Genomic DNA, 11,594 nt, shown 5'->3' on the forward strand with positions numbered 1-11,594 from the left:
AATGTCCCTTTTCCTTAATATTTGCCGTATTTTCTTCCTGCATAGATCTTTTAGACTGAGTTTATTTGAGGTCGTGTGAATTATTTTATAAGTCAATTCCTTACGAAAGCATAGCGGGCTAGCTGTGTCTAGGAATTTCTCATACACAATGATGTCTTTATCTGGCAAAATTTTTGATCCAAAATTTTCATCATTCATGTAGAATTTTGTCGTTACATTTATTAACTCCATATACTGTTCATCATAAATATAATGGGTTGAATTTTTTACAATTATTGGGTCAAAATTGGCACTGTATCTCAAATAATGTTCATATATTCCCAACAATATATTTTCATCTTCCACTATTTTGTAATTCACATTTAGTAGTAAGTCCAGAAACTTTAAGGGCCATAGTATTTTGAAACCTGATTCTTGTTCTATGTGCCAAAAATTTTCGCGTATTAAAGATGCTATTAAAGGATACGCAACGGGGGGCATTGCTTGGAGTAGGGCTGCGAAGGTGTACGAAGCATTTTTGTGCCTATAATCGTAATCTTTGCTCAATATATCTAGTGAAAATGATCCGTATAATAGGATGATTATTCCGTGTATTATGAGATCCTCGTTAAAAATAACGGGAACTTGCAATAATGAATATAAGGTATTATATTCCAAGTTCCTTATTGCATTAGTTATTGCGGATTCGAAGATTATTTCCCGTAATTCATAGTCTATTACCGAGAGGTTTTTTAAACTTATGGTTTTATTTGAAATCCAAAATTCTGGTCTCGCAAACATCAGGTCTTGGTCGGGTTCTAGGGTGTCGGTATTACTTAAGGTTCTTTGTCCCGGCATTTTCCCGGTTAGTACTGGTCACACGTATAAGCAGGCTAATTATCTAATGAGTAATTACCTTTTTCCGCCTTGAGTCCTTCTGGTGTTTCGTCTAAAAAATTGTAGATTTTGTTTATTGTTTGAATTTTCTTGATTTTAATTTACTTTTAAATGCGTCTTTTTTTGCTTCTACCGATTTTTTTCTCTTTAAGAATATGTTATTTCCCCTTACTGCGTAATCTTGGGACGTTGGATCATACATAAATTTGGCATAATGTCGGATTTCATCTAAGGGGTGGTGAATTCCTTCGTACTTAATACAATTTTCATTTCCTTCGATCTTATAGCAAATTTTCGGTGGCCTACATTTATCAATTAAAAGTAGATCAGTTTGATTTGGGCCCTTGCAAAACCAATAGCTTATATTAAATTTTTGTTGTAATTTTCTTATTAATAGTTGAAGGCTTGTCAAATTTTTTCCTTTCTTACTTTTATTTGAATATTTTATTTTTACTTCTCCTCTCGCGGGTTGATATTTAGGAGTATTCGCTAATTTTAAGCCAAATCTATATGTATGAGGTTCAAATTTTGTTAAATCGTAATTGAGGTACCATGTTTCAGCATACACCTCTTTACCATTCTCATCCTGCACTAAAATCGCGGCCGCATATATAATGTTTTCCTTAGCATGGATAATTGAAATAAATTATGTATCTATAATGGCTTTGGACATATTTTGGTGGTAAGTGGGGTAGTCAATTTAGTTAAAAGGGACTTAATAACTTGGAGATATTGGAAATTAGAAAAAATGAATATTTCTTAAATTATCAATTACGCTTCAAGTAATAAGTAGAGAAACACAACGTATATGGATTTTTATTCTAATTCATTCAAACAATGTGTGAGTATTATATATTACGGGTTGAATTGATTGGTCTAACATGAGTTGAAGCAATGAAGAAATAGTAACTAGGAAATCGAATTAGTGCTCTCAACGAACTCAGACGAAGTTCGTAGACAACACCAACTCCAACTACCGATTATTGGCTTACGGGGAATTTGGGTTTGGTAAAATTCAATTTACAGTTTGTTGCAATGTACTTTCACTTTGACTGAACAAAATGTATTTTGTTCACTTTATGGCTGGCTGTAACAATGAAGAGGTAGCTTTTAAGGAGTCCTTAAAGGCTGTTTGTGGTCATGCAAGTTGAAACACGACAAGCCTTGCCACTACAACCCGCAAGGGCGCCTCGTTTTCTCTATTCAGGTTTCGTGTATAGTAGACTTCTTGTAATTTCGATTGTAATTCTAGTTTCCAAACCTAAATCGTCTGTCTATGCGTAAGCTTTAGCAATATTAATAAGCTTTCTAATTAACGTTTTGTTACAGCTGACTTATACTTGTGGTAAGATAGTCTACCAAGCTACGGGTTATATTATTAGAGAAATTAAAGTTCAAGAATTAGGAAGTGGCTCGCCTACTTATCTGGCGAAACGTTTAGTCGACGAGGCAGTTCTAATTTTAACCCTTAAGATAATCCTTAACCATAAGGAATTATTTTAAGAAAAATGTTAATGAAGCAGTTACACTCTTACAATTAATCTTAGCAAAAAATGTGATTTGGAACTTACTTAGAATAATGAGCACTCTTTGATAAGATAGGCCAATTTTTCACTTGGAGTCTTTCAGCTTTCCTGAAAGGTACTTTCTTTTAAGGATGTTTTATTACGGGATGGTTTCTTAGGGTAACCAATTAACAATTAGCAAAAAAAATGACTATTTTATTTTTATATATATTTTTTTTTTATTAAGGACTGGTAGATTTTTCTTTTTTTTTTTATTAATAATCTAATTTATCTGGTTTTTTGACAACTCGGCCTGACCTTGTTGTTACCTTCTCTTCGGTAGACTCGGTTTTTTTCTTTGGCTTCGCTAGCAATATCAAGTCAAACTTTTTATATTGTTTTTTAAGAAATTTTTGCCCTTTAATTTGTGCCTTTTTAGCCTGGGCAGTTGCACTCTGTGGTCTTGTTCCTTCCATATCTTTGGGCTCATTTGTGCCTGATTCACTCTCAGTATCTGAGGAACTAGTTGTAGATTTAGTATCTGGTTCTCTTGAAGTAGAAGTTTGATATTTAGGTTTAGATCCAGCCTGACCTTCGTAAATTTCTTCACCTCGTGAAGTGGAGGGTTGATTGATTGACTCGTCCTGTTGATCTCTGGGCTCGGGAGAACTGAACGATTCTTGGGAGCTTTGAGAGGATTCAAATGTCTTCTTGGGGTGCCTCCACTGCTTGAAAGCCATGTCTTCCGGGGGGTGAGGAATTGTTTGTATTAAGGTTTCCTTCCAAGATACCCAGTCCTTTGGTTTTGCCTTTGAGACGGTTATATCGTGATATTGTTGTTCATCTGTAGCTGGATTAGTATCAAGTGTACTTTGTCTAGTTTTAGTTGGGTAATTAATAAGATCCATAGCCTCCCGCAATGTTTGCCGTTGCGATTGGTAGACCTTTTCTGACTCTATGTCACCAGGGGTCTGTATAGCCTTATTTAATTCATCTTGTAACGAAAAGGGTCTGTCTATTGGTGTGACAGGGTGTACCAAATCGTCGGGGAAACGTTTTGGTGGAAAAGGTGTCGAAATTCGATCCGGGAAAAATTGCGTTTGTGGAGAAATTGTATAGTCCAATTCTTCTGATTCTTCACTGGAAGATGAATCGCTATTCCTCCGTCTCCGCGTAACGGGGGTACTTTTTTTTGGGGGGGGGGGGGTAACCATATTTGTCATGGTTAGAAATTCATTAAATTTTTCTTCGTCACTACTGTTTTCAAAATATCCTTGTTTGAAATTAAAAGGTTTAAGCTCACTTAATCTAGAGCGAGGTGGTTGATTTGCGTCCTCCGAGGTATTTGATGTTGAAGGTTGAGGGGTCCATGTTTCTGTGAATTTTGCCCTTTTTATACGACTAACATGGGTTTTATAGATTTTTCCTGTTTTTGGTTTTAATAGTTTAAATGTATTATCATACCTTTTAATTATTCTTAACGGTCCTAGGTACCGGTCCGAAAGTTTCTTGCCGTCCGATTTGTTTTCATTTTTTAAATAAACGCAATCTCCTACTTGGAAATCGAGTTTACCTTTGACATTAGGAATATTTTTTGCTTCTTGCTTTCTTTTCAATCTTTCTATTTCTTGCTTTACAAGTTTATAAGTTTTCCTCATTCTATTGATAAATTCTTGTTTATAATCTTGAGAATCATTATAAAATTGTCGTGACTCTATAGTTTCATTATAAGGGATTCTAAAGTCTCGTCCGAATAATATGTAGAATGGGTTATCACGAATGACATGGGAATAAGCTGTATTAATTACATTTGTTAAATAAGGTAAGGTTTCGTGCCAATCCCTGCGATTTTCTTTCGTATAAATACTTAAAATATTAGAGAATAGTTTGTGTCTGTTCTCGATTTTCCTATTGGCCTGTGGATGATAGGGGGTCGATACCAATTTATTTATTTGAAGGAAAGACATTAAATCCTTGGTTAGTTTCGATACAAAATTAGGGCCATTGTCGCTCAATACTGTATTAGGAATAGCGAAATTAAGAAATATTTTGGCAAGAGCTTTCGAAGTCGCATAAGCGCTTTGATTTTTTAATGGTTTAGCAAATGTGAAACCGGAAAAATGATCGATTACTGACAGTACACAGGTATGTCCTTCATTAGACGTGGGTAATCCTCCACTTGTACCATATAAATCAAAAGAAACTATGTCAAATGGTAACCGGGCCGTAGGCGTGCTTCCTATCGTTGGATTCGGGTAGACTTTAGGATTTTTTCTTAAATTACAGGTTTCGCAATTATTAACATAATTCTTTAACTTTGTTAAGGCTGAAGTAACGAAAAAGTATTGTTTTAGTCTATGGAATGTCTTATCTATTCCCAAATGACCTCCTACTTCAGAATGAAAAAATTCAAAAGCGGGTTTTTCCAAAATTTGGGGTAAAACTGGTATAATGGAAGTTTGATTTCTTTTCTCGCTATCTGTCATTATCCTACATAGTATTTTTTCGTCGAAATCATAATAATAGTTATCAATTTCTTTTTTAAAAGATTTCATTTCATCAGGTAACTCTTTATCATATAAGAAATATTCTATTAGAGCGGCACAAGTATCATCTTTCTTTTGATACATTTTTATAGAATTCAAGGAAAGTGGGCTGTTTTTCTGTTCCTTCTCAACCGAATTATTCTCAACCGATTTCATTTTTAAACCCTTCTTTCTTGGAACATACTTTGCTTTTATTGTGTTGACTTCTTCGTTTTCATTTTCTACTTTGATATTATCTGGAAACCTACTTAGATAGTCACATGGGGCATTTTGCTTTCCCTTAAGATGTTCAAATTCATAATCTAAGTCTTGGATTTTCAAAATCCATCTCGCGAGTATTCCCGTTGGCTTTTTGAAAGTTTGCAAATATTGCAGGCTTTTGTGGTCCGAACGCAGTTTAAATTTTCTGCCTACCAAATAATGTCTGAACTTGTCCAAATGGTGGATAATCGATAATAATTCAAGCTGTGTAGCAGAATAATTACTTTCTCCAGAAGTCAGGGTGCGAGAAGCGTACGCTATTACTCTTTCTTCCCCATTTATTATTTGGGAGAGGATCGCCCCAATTCCCTTGTTTGAGGCATCCGTTGTAACAACGAATTGTCCTGTTTGGAAGTCGGGTAGCGATAAAATTGGTTCTGAGGTTAGAGCCTTTTTTAAATGATCTAATGCATTCTGAGCTGTATTAGACCACACAATTGTTTGTGGGTTGCCTCTCGTGAGGTCCGTTAAAGGTTTTGCAACTTGTGCGTAATTATATTTTTAACGGATTTTATTTTTTGAGGGTCTGGGGAAATTTGTCCTTGCGTTACAACTACTCCTAAAAATTTTAGTTTTGTTTGAAAAAGATTTACTTTTTCTGGTCTACATTTTAAATTGCCTTCTCTAAATTTCTCAAATACTTTCGCTAGGGTCACTAAGTGGTCCTCCGCGTCTTTGTCCATAGCTATGACGTCATCCACAAAATGAATTATGTTATTTAGGCCTCTTAGTAAATGAAGGAGGGGTCTACACAATGCACTTGAACTAGCTTTTAGTCCAAATGGTACTCTTAAGTATTCATAAGAACCACATTCTGATGTTGAAAAAGCTGTTTTAAATATATCGGCCCCTTTTATTTTTACTTGATGATAACCTCAAATCTAGGGAAGTAAATATTTTATTTTTATTTGATATTGAATCTAGAATTTCGTCTATTCTAGGTAGGGGAAATTTGTCACTCACTACCTGTTTATTTAAAGCTCTATAATCTACCACTAATCTAAGGTCATTATTCTTTTTCGGGACTAAAATAACGGGGGCAGAGTATGGGCTTATGCTTGGCCTTATGATTCGATTTTTTTCGAGTTCATGTATTTTGTTTATTAGCCATTCCTTATGTTTATAAGGAATTCTGTATGGTTGTTTTGCAACTGGCGGCCCCGTGGTTTGTAGTGCGTGTTCAATAAAATGGGATAAGTCCTATGTCATCTTCAGATGTCGAAAAGACATCTCTATATTCCCATAATAAGTCGCATAACTTTTGTTTTAATGACAGGTCGACTATGTGACTTAGTTCGAATTTCTCAAGGAATTGAGATCGCGTCAGTGGATATTTTTTGTCAACGTGAACATTAATATTATTCACGAAGTTTTTTTTCCAAATTTTTCCAATTATTAATATCGGATTCCGATACTACTTGTATCTCTACTAAACATGTACCTTTACTTAGGGTAATTAGGTCATTTTCGTGGGTGTTCGTTACCCAAATGTAACCTTCTCCCTTTTCGTAATTTATAATTTGTTCTTCACAAACTACATATTTCGGGAGATCTTCCGACGGCGATGCTACCCAAATTTCATTTTTATCATTAACTGGTTCTAACATTTGTGATATTTGGACCCTCTGCATTGATTTAGGGGAAATTTTTGTTTTACGCATTACGAATCCATAATATTTTTCGTTATTTTCTTCTTTTATTGAATTTAGAAGATTCTCTGCTGGTTTTTTTCCTGGAGTTTCTATTTTTTCAAGTTTTTTCCATAAATAACAAATTTCTTGAATTTGTTTGTTTCTATACTCTTTCATGTTACCTATATTTTCCCTTACTTTGTTTGCTTGTATCGATTGGATCATGAAGCGCGCCATGCAATCTGCCAGAGGCGTTGAAGTAAGCCCTGACTTCTCCATCAAAGACCTTGACTACGCGGATGACATTGCCTTGCTAGAAAACGATATAGATCATGCGCAAGCCATGCTGTGTAATGTTGCTGCTACTGCAGATTTGGTTGGGCTGAGGATCAGTAAGGATAAAACCAAAATTCTGACAAATTCTGAGGTTGTACTCACAAGGGGCATCTCTATCGACAACTCCCGTTTAGAGGTCGTTGACCAGTTCAAGTACCTGGGATCCCTCATCGATATTTCCGGCGGCTGCAGTAAGGAAGTCCAGAGCAGAATATCATCAGCATCGATAGTCTTTGCTCAACTTAGGAAGAACCTGTGGAGACAAAGAGACGTCCTACTAAAAACAAAAATCCAGATCTTTGAAGCAACCGTCCGCTCCGTACTCCTTTACGGATGCGAGACATGGCCCCTGAAAGCAGCGGATGTTCATGCTCTCAAAGTATTCGACCACCCCTGCCTGAGACAAATCCTCGGTGCCTCCTTCTGAGACAGAATTAGAAACGTCGAAATTCGTAGACGATGCCACCAGAAGCATGACATTGAAACTCTAATAAAAAACACCGACTAACTTGATTTGGCCATTTTTGTCAGAGGTCAGATGACACCCTCACTAAAAAGGCGCTATACTGCAAACCCCTCGTACACTGGAAGAAGAAGCGAGGTGGACAAGTCAAGACCTGGCTTAACACACTCAAGGCGGACCTAGAGCCGATTGGTGGTTTCCGACGACACGACCGAAGATGGGACAAGCAGTGGCTTGAAATATGTGCACCACACACACACGACCGAGCGGCTTGGCACTCAACCGTCTGCCAGATCATAGCGCCAGGGAGAGCTGAAGAGCTTGTGTCCTGAAACAAGTATAAGTAAGTAAGTAAGATATGGTGTCCGTTGGATAGATAAACTTTGAATTTGCTACATCTAATAATATTTTATTTAATTTTAAAAAATTTTGCGCCTATTATCGCTTCGTATGGAAAATTCTTACAAACCATAAATCGAGTATAGAAATTTATGTTATCCTTGCGCAGGGCTAGGTACACAGTGCCTTTCACATCCAGGTCGTGTCCGGTTACACTTGACAAATTGGGACAGATATTGCTCATTCGTCGTTTAATATAGTTTGGTAATTTATTAAATACGGATGTATTTATCACATTTACGGTTGCTCCTGAATCTATAAGGGCTGAGAAATAAATATTCCCTGCGTTAAAATTTTCAAATACTGGTAACATATTATTATTATTTGCACTTAAAAATGGTATTATTACTGGAGGGGACCTATAAATTATCTTGCCACCAAATTTTGGTCCTACGAATTTTGGGGGCTTATATCGTTTCCCTGGGATTCCCAGATGTTAGATGTAGAACTTTCATTTGTTCTGTTTTGGGTTCCTTGATTATTATTTGAGATGGAGCTATTATATGGCTGCCGTCGGCTGATGTAACTTCCTTTTGTATTTCTGTTCCAACTATTATTGGTTTGATTTGGCCTTCCACGACACCCTCCTTGATATTGATACGTATTGCGTTCGAAATTTTGATTTTGGGTGGGATAATTATTTCTTGTTACAAAGGTGTTCCCTCGATTGCCTCTAGGGGCATACCCACTATAGTTTGTCCCCCTGGACAAACGGTTACCCGTTCCCCTAATATTTGGGCGATAATTATTGTTTGCGAAACAATTTCTTGCGATATGTCCTAACCGGTTACAGGTATAGCACCTTAATGGTTCATTGTTAGTTTGTGCCCTCAATTGATTATTGGGGGCAAAACGTACTTGTCTTGGAGGTGTGGTGGTTCGAATTTGATTTCGAACAGGTTTGGGCGATGATTCTCGGGAGAAAAATCGCGGAGAGGAATCTCTTGACTTTATCGGGGCTTTGTTTTCTATAGCATTTATTGACAGTTTTTGATGCTGCAGGACAATCGAATCAATTTCTACGGCTCTTTCTATTTCCTGAACTGCTAGTTCTAGGTTATCAATATTTTTAGCTATCAAAAGGCGGTATAACTTTGGGTTGAGTCCCTGTTTAAATGCATTTAGTATGATTTTTCATATAATTCCCCTTCTCCTGGACCGTATCGCGCTTCTGTTGCGATTCTAACCTTATGCAAGTACTCATGAAAGTTTTGGGTCTGTTCGAAAGTAACTAGGCCATGTTTCAGTTTATTCAATGAACTTGTTTCAATGAATCTTTTCTGGAAGGCCTGTTGCAATAATTCTATTGAGTTAATTGTTGAGGTTGCTTCTGTACCTATGGAGTTTTCGATTTGTTTTAGGAATGTTAGCGCCTGTCCTTTCAGTCTTAAAAGTAACATATTTTTTAATACTTTTAGGTCAATTTTTGTCATTTCCACAAATTGTCCTAAATGGATGTTGAATTGATCAACGTCCGTATCTCCTTCATATTCTGGTAATGATTTTGCAATTTCTACCGAAGTTGCAATAATTTGTTGCGCTTTTAATATTTCATCTTGTTCCTGGTCCATATTTATTGTAGTCTTTTTTTTTTTAAGTATGCGGTTTAAAATAATCTCAATTTTTTTTTAATTTTATTACTGTTTATTTTAATTTCTTAAAGATTTTGATTTTTTTTTGAATGGGGTATACCTATATATAAAAAAAATGCAAAAATAGAAATAAAATCGCACTGCACCTAAAAATTCAAAAAGCGAGATAAAATTTCACTGCACTTAAAAATCAAAAAATAAAATGTAAATAATCATACTTGTCCATGTTAGTAGGCATTCATTGTGTAGGTACTTTCAGTTCCTTTTGCTTCTTTCTTTTTCCGTCCGCGCCATATGTTACGGGGTGGTTTCTTAAAATAATAGTTTGGGTTGTGATTTTATCTTAAAGGGGGTTTGCGTTGAGTTGCTTGGGACTCTTCTAAGTCTTAATAGCTTAATGTGGATATGGGAGCTAAATTATTAATAAAATAAAAAGGCTTCGTATAGAATCCCCAGTAACCTGGGAGACAGAACCATCTCAGTGTTGTTCGAGGTCTCCTGAAACAAATATAGATTCCCTTGGGATCGTACCTGAAGGCTAGAGGAACTGTACCTGATGCCCTAATACATAGACAGAAGATGATTAAATACGATAAGGTTTATTTACTTACAATATACAACTATTGACAAAACAGCTTCAATGACTTATTGCATGAAAAGGTGAACATGAGCAAATTGATCTAATGCATTCGAATCTCTCTTTAAAACTGACTATTTGCCCTTGCGTTGGGCTCATATATCCAACGCGCGATTTCTCTGAAAAAACACCCGCCGGACAGGCTTGGTGACCTGTGGAAGTTGACCTCCACTACTATTGGTAATATTTAATCATGTGACTAGTCTAGCATTCAAAAGTTGTTTTTCTGGCAAGGATTTCCCTTTTAGTTTTGAGTTGAAAAACTCAGGGGTCAGAATAACTGGTTACTTAACTTGTTAAGTAACATTTAACTTATCTAAATGCACGTAGTCCAACTGCGTTGGACTATGCAGACTGTTAAATTTAGCAACTGTTAAATTCTAAATGATTTTATTCAAACCTTTTTCTAATTGAAATTTACTAAAGGGGTGTGACTGAGAAATTTAGTCCTGAATTTAAGAGTTCCTAGAAGAGTATGGATGAGAGATTTGGTCCTATATTTGAGGATTTCTAAGGGGGTGTGAATGAGGGATTTGGTCCTGAATTTTATAGAGGGGAGGGGGCTGGTCTATATGTTACATAGATAGTACTCCAGTCTATTGAATTAAATTAAGATAACACCAAAGACAATTAAGATAACGCTTAAATGCAGAAGAGAGCGGGAGCAGGACAGAAGAACTGCAGTACCGGCCGTACCTTTGTACTTAAACTGCTGGGGATAGTTGATTCTGAGTCCCGCGCTTCCCATTTTATAGAAGCGTAAAAACAAAAAGTCTTTACTTTTGCTAAATGGTGATAAATTAGAAAATGTCATTATATTTGTTCAATCAGTAAATAGGGCAAGGACACGAAAATTGTGATTGGTGTGAAACTAATATCCAGAACTAATAAGTGATGAACATTTAAAAAGTGCCAAATAGTGAATTATAAATTTAAGTAAATAAAAGTGCCAGTGGAAATCTTTTTATATTACGTTGTGTATTTTTATTTTTATTGTTAAAATACCTGGGATCAATTAAAAATCAAATATAACAGTTAAAACTTCAAGTAAAAATAAACAATTGGAACCAGGTATTCGTGTGTAATAACAGTTAATGTCAAGTGTTGTGGTTAAATATTTTTTTAGTGCTAGGTGCAGGACATATATATATAAGGTGTAGGAAAATATTTCTTAAATTTTAATCATCATTTACAAGGTTATGGAATTATAATAAAATTTTTATAGACAATAAGGAATAAATGCAATAGTTAAAGAAAGAGATTAGACTGATTGATGGGAACATCAATCTACAACGGGAAAGGGGATATGTAACATATAGACCAGCCCCCTCCCCTCTATAAAATTCAG

This window comes from Artemia franciscana, chromosome 4 (genome assembly GCF_032884065.1).
Source record: "Artemia franciscana chromosome 4, ASM3288406v1, whole genome shotgun sequence".
NCBI lineage: Eukaryota > Metazoa > Arthropoda > Branchiopoda > Anostraca > Artemiidae > Artemia > Artemia franciscana.